This window comes from Elephantulus edwardii, unplaced genomic scaffold, assembly GCF_000299155.1.
Source record: "Elephantulus edwardii isolate Elephantulus edwardi_28Jun2011 unplaced genomic scaffold, EleEdw1.0 scaffold00168, whole genome shotgun sequence".
NCBI classification, from domain to species: domain Eukaryota; kingdom Metazoa; phylum Chordata; class Mammalia; order Macroscelidea; family Macroscelididae; genus Elephantulus; species Elephantulus edwardii.
The window spans coordinates 6,232,870-6,239,328 of record NW_006399918.1 but is presented as its reverse complement, the minus strand read 5'-3'; the positions used below and the strand labels follow the sequence as shown (position 1 = coordinate 6,239,328).

Genomic DNA, 6,459 nt, shown 5'->3' with positions numbered 1-6,459 from the left:
TCTTGAATTCTTCCTTGTGCTTTGGCTTCTCTACACTCCAGTGCAATCTTCAGAGTTTCTTCTGACCTCCATTTTGGTCTTTTCTTCCTCTTCTGTCTTTGTAATGACCGTTTGCACTCTTCCTGGGTGATACATTCAACATCCTCCCACAATTCATTGGGTTCTTCGCTCATTAGTGTTCAAGGCCTCAAACCTGATCCTGAGATGATTCTGAAATTCAGGTGGGATGAAATCAAAGTCATATTTGACCATTAATACATCCTAAATCAGGGCAAGACCCGCAACTGTGTGGAATCTAGCAGGAATCAGATCACATCTGGATCTTATGAACACACACACACACACACACACACACACACGTGAAATTCACAGGAAAGCCCTTGCAATATGCTTGCAATGGCAGCTGATTCTCCTGGGAGAAAGAGTAAGTTATAAGGCGTCTAATGCAGCCCATCTTCAAAACACAGGCTCAAAATGTCTTCTCTTCACTTTCATCTTGGCTGTGACTCTGAGTTGCTCACCAAGGATAGACTAACAGGACTGTAATTTAACACGCAGAAACCGTTCAGAGGTCTGGTCCTCCTGCCTCCAATAATGCCATCCTAGTCAATTGTTACTAGGCATGCAAATTATTGAGAGTAGAAAGTTATTCACAGTTATTGCTTCCTGATTTGCTGAGTGCTCTTGCATGATAGCCTCTCACCTGGTTCCTTGAACTGCTAGAGAATTTTTTTAATAGTTTTATCTTCTGTATCTCCTAGAGCTTTATCGAGGAAAGTCATTTCAGGTGATGTTGCTGGCACACCTGCCATCATCTTAAAATGCTTTATTATATCTATGAGACTAAGCAGTCACATGAGTCACAGAGTAATTTAAAAATCAAGTAATTTAAAAATCTAGAGGAACAAATCCTGAGAAATTCACACTGTTCCTGAACTAATACAGACAGAAGTAGATCTTGTGAACTGATCAATCACAAAGATAAATTGAACAGGTCATAAACATACTCTCAAACAAAAGGAAATCCTAGTCCAGATGGCTTCACTAGTGAATTCTACAAACATTCAGAGAAAAATCTGACATTGATTCTACTCAAACTATTTCAGAATAAAGAAAAAGATGGAGTACACCAAAACTCATCCAATAAAACAAGAGTAACTCAGAGACAAAACAGAAAAGAAAATAAGGAAAACAATAACAATTAGAATAGATATCTACAAGATTAAATACTTAGCAACAAGTTTAAGTAGAGACACAAAATACCTATATAGAGAAAAATCACAAAATACTACCATTACATTATGTGATTCATGAATGATATCATTAATAACACATGCAAGCAAAATAATGCTAAAGAATTGATGCATTTGAGCCATGGTGTTGGAGATGAGTACGGACTATCTCATTGATTGCCAGAACAGTATATAAATAGGAAACTTCCAGAAGTTCAAGTAGGATTTAGAAGAGGCCGTGACACCAGGGATGTCATTGTTGACTTCAGATGGATCCTGGCTGGAAGTAAAGAATACCAGAAGAATGTCTAGTTGTGATTTATTGACTATGCAAAGGCATTTGACTGTGCAGATTATAACAAATTATGACTAACATTGAGAAGAATGGGAATCCCAGAACACTCAATTATGTTCATGTGAAACCTATACTTAGACCAAAAGGCTTTTATGTGAAGAAAGCAAGGGAACACTACGTGGTTTAAAATTAAGAAAGATGTGTGCCAGGGTTGTATCTTATCTCCACACCTATTTAATCTATATGCTGAGCAAGTTATTCCATGGACTCTATGGAGAAGAAAGTGACATCAGGATCAGAGGAAGATTCATCAAGTATATGTGTTATGCAGATGACACAATTTTACTTGCTAAAAGTGAGAAAGACTGAAGCGCTTCCTGCAGAAGATCAAAGAATACAGCCTTCAATATGGATTGCATCTCAACATTAAAAAAACAAAAATTTTCACCATTGAACCTATAGGCAATATCATGATATATGAAGAAGAAAAGATTGAAACTGTTAACCACTTTATCTTACTCGGATCACAATCAACATCCATGGTGCCAACAATCAAGAGACCAAGAGATGTATTGCACTGATAGCTCTGTCAGGGACGTCTCTAAAATATTGAAAAACAATGATGTCAATTTGAAGAGTAAAGTGTTCCTTATTCAGGCCATGTCTTTTAAATCACTTGCTATGCTACTGAGATCTGAACAATGAGGAAGGATGAGAGAAAAATTGATGCATTTTGAGATCTGAACAATGAGGAAGGATGAGAGAAGAACTGATGCATTGTTGGAGATGAGTACTGAATACCTCATTATTTGCCAGAAGAACAAACTGCCAAAATATGTCTTATAGAAGGTGCAGCCAGAGTGTTCTTTGGAGACAAAGATAACAAACGTTCATTTCACATATTTTGGGCATGTTGCTGGGATAGGTTATTTCTTGGAGAGAGGCATCACACTGGGAAAGGTGAAGAGTCAACAAAAGAGAGGAAGACTTGGCTTGCACGAGGCCCCGGGTTCAATCCCCGGCACCTCCACCAAAAAAAAAAAAGAGAGAGGAAGACCTCAATGAGATGGATCAACACCTTGACTACAGCAATAATCTCCAGTATATTAGAGATTGTGAGGATGGCACAAGAGAGTACAGGGTTCAGATCTATTGTTCTTAGGGTTGTCATGAGTTGTACTTGACTCAACAGCACCTAACAATAACAAGTACTGCAAGAAACAAAAGAGAGACCTAGATAAAGGGAAGAATATGCCATGATCATGCATAGGAAGAATTAATACTATGAAAATTACCTTACTACCAAAAGCAAATCACCATAATGCTATCTATTGTTCAGATGCTGATGTTGTTATTACGTTCTGTTAGGTTAGAACTGACTCATAGCTGAGCTTCAAGTGGATTTTCAGAGACAGTTAATCTCACAAAAGGGGATTATCTATCTTTCTCCTGTGGAGCAGCTGATGGATTTAAACCCAGTGCCTTTGGGTTGACAGCACAGCTCTTTACCATTTAAGCCATGAGAGTTCCCTTTCCTTAGCTAATAGTAAATGTCTTTTTCTTTCTTTCTTTCTTTCTTTCTTTCTTTCTTTCTTTCTTTCTTTCTTTCTTTCTTTCTTTCTTTCTTTTTTTTTTTTTAATGGATCTGGGGGATAGGTCAGGCTAAGCACTACTTATTTGAGATCTCTCATGTGTTTGCAGCTCAGATTATGGTGGGACCTGTTGCCATCAAAGTCTTCTGCACTCACAAATCTGGTGCCCGAGTTGGGGAAGCTCAAACAACAGAAGCTCCTCCATTTTTTCTTTCCTTTTACTCCTCTGTTTAAGGGCAACTAGGTTTCTTCCAGGAAAGCTGAAACTTATCACACTGAGTGTATGAAAGAAAGAGGCTGATCTTTTTAAACTCGGTTTTGGAAACCACATAGCATCGCTTCTGCATTCTATTCACTGAAACAGTTACCAACGCTTTCCCAGATTTAAGAAGAGGAATCATAGACTCCACTTCCAAATGGCAAAAACATCATAATTTTTGCAGATTTTAAAAAATTACTATTAATCCTCTTTTCCTCAAACCTACAGTTCCTCATTAAAAGTGTCATTTCCATTTGTCTAATTACTCAAGCCAGAATCCTAAGAGTCATCATTTATTTCTTTTGACTCTCATATCCAAGAATTAAGTCCCATACATTTGCCTTTAAAAGTATGTCTCTAATACGTACTATTCCGTTCATTTCTACTGGTATAATTCTACGGCAAACCACCATTTTCTCTTATCCCATTACAATAGATCTTAATCTACTTGTTGTCTTAACCCATTCTCCTCTATCCAGTCTATTCTCTGCAGCAACATCAGACTAAATGTTTTCAAATAGTTGTCAGCTTATTTCACCCCTCTGTTTAAAATTCTGAAAGAAATGCTATGGTGAGAGAGAAACAGAAGCTCTGAAGGTAAAGTTCAAATTTTATAATATGAGTACTTCCTGACCTCCCTTAGTCTATGCTCTAACCTGCTTTTTTTGCTTCTGCTTCTGCTTCTCCTCCACCACCACCACCCCACCTCTTTAGAATCACTTCCTCTTTCCTGGGTGTAGCCCTTGATCTAATTTCTTTGGAACTGAGAGTGGTCTCTGAACACCAATATATCATAGACTGCAGATAAGCACAGTTACTGTATTTTTTTTTTAGTTTGGGATATGACCTTTTTGAGCTTATCCACCAGAGTGGAAATAATGTCTGACCAAAACCAAGTGTTTGTTACTATAACTTCTGCATCACAATTAAAATCCAAACAGTTTTTTAAAAACAGTTAACTCAATCAAAACCCACTACTTCAGAATCAATAGCTTCTTTGAAGCCACAGTAACAGTTAAATATGGTTAAGACTCGAATGCAGAAATTTGTTGGTTGGAAAGCTAATTAAACTCCCAGCTTGCTCAAATAGAATTACAAAAAGGCAAAATTGTGTTTTTCACAGAGATACAGTCCACTGGGATCACCAACACTGGACAGCTCTTAGAATATTTTAGAGTCTTGAGATAGTAAGGAATCCAGGCATCCTTTAGACAGTCTTCTGTTGTCCTTTCTTCCCAATCAGAGATTTGTGGATATGTGGAATGAGACACCACCACCGGCAATTGTAGCCTTGATAAGAGAGTCCAATTCTTCATCTCCTCGAATAGCAAGTTGCAAATGACGAGGTGTTATACGTTTCACCTTTAAGTCTTTTGATGCATTTCCTGCCAATTCAGGTACCTCTGCGGTGAGGTACTCCAGGATGGCTGCGCTGTACACAGCGGCGGTCACGCCCACACATCCATGGCTAGTAGTCCTAGATTTCAGGCGTCGACGAATACAGGCCCCTGGGAACTGCAAGCCGGCTCTCTGCGAGCGGAATCCGCCTTTGTCTTGACCTTTCCGGAGTCTTTACCAGCCTTACCGCCAGCCATTTCGAATTCTGCTGAAGCTCACACAAGCAGGCAGAGAAAGGGCTAGTCAAATACCCAACAATCTCCCACCAGCTACTCCGTCGCACCGCGATCCAAACTGTCACAGGTACTCTATTCTAAGCATTCAAATATATTACTGACTACTGTTTTCTGGTAGCATTAAAACAAAAATAGTCATTTTCCACAGGTTATCTCTCCTAACTTCTAAAAGACGCAATCATTAGGAATATAAATCAAGATTTTACCAGTATACTTTTAAAATGTTTTAAAAATCTAAATATATTAAGCATGATAAACATATCAATCCATCTATCTTTCTGAATTTATTAGGGAATTCTTTGTTGGGAGAGGATTTTTCTCAAATTGTATTCTGCATCAATTTTATAATCTCTATTAGTGAAGATCTATCAACAATCTGCGTTATGCAGATGACACAACCTTGCTCACTGAAACTGAGGAGGACCTCATGCACTTGCTGCAGAAGGTCAAGGACTGCAGCCTTCAGTATGGACTGAGGCTCAATGTCAAGAAGACAAAGATTCTCACCACTGGACCAATTGGTAGCATCAGGATGGATGGCAAAGAGATTGTGAGTGTTCACACCTTCAATTTGCTCAGCTTGGCTCCAGCAGCCAGGAAATCAAACAAATGTATTGTAACGGGAAAGTCTGCTGTTAGGGACCTCTCTAAAGTACTCAAGAGCAACAGTGTATCTTTGGAGACTAAGGTGCCCCTGATACAGGCCATGGTCTTTACAATCACTTGTTATGCATCAGAGAGTTGGACAAGGACTAGGGAGGACAGAAGGAGAGTGGATGCTTTTGAGCTGTGGTGCTGGAGAAGAGTATTGAATGTACCATGGACTGCCAAGAAAACAAACAGATTCATCCTAGAGAGGGTTAAACCAGGCTTCTCCTTGGAGGCAAAGATTCTGGGGCTTTGTCTGACATACTTTGGACATGTTGAAGAAAGACAGGTCTTTGGAGAGGGACATCATGCTGGGTAGAGTAGAGGGACAGCACAGGAGGGGAAGACCCTCTATGAGGTGGATTGATTCAGTGACTGGGGTAATAGGGATGGGTGTGTCGGAGGCAATGAGATTGGCACAGGATAGAGCATGGTTTAGGTCTTTGGAGAGGGACATCATGCTGGGTAGAGTAGAGGGACAGCACAGGAGGGGAAGACCCTCTATGAGGTGGATTGATTCAGTGACTGGGGTAATAGGGATGGGTGTGTCGGAGGCAATGAGATTGGCACAGGATAGAGCATGGTTTACGGCTGTTGTACATAGGGTCGCTATGAGTTGCAAATGACTCGACGGCACATAACAACAACAACTATTAGTGAAATTAATCAATATTCAATTTCTGAGCGGAGTTGGAATAACCTCCAACGGCTAAAATTGTTGTCGTTGTTATGTGCTGTCAAGTTGATCCAATGTACAAGAGCTCTAAACCCTGCTCTATCCTGTGCCAAACTCATTGTC

At 39.6% G+C, this 6,459-nt stretch overlaps 1 pseudogene across 1 annotated transcript; it reads right to left on the bottom strand.

Moving 5' to 3' along the window:
• Positions 1–4,585: 4,585 nt before the first annotated feature.
• Positions 4,586–4,982, bottom strand: LOC102844132 (annotated as a pseudogene). Its single transcript, XR_438952.1, has one exon. The product of XR_438952.1 is annotated as a histone H2A.Z-like (transcript).
• Positions 4,983–6,459: the final 1,477 nt, after the last annotated feature.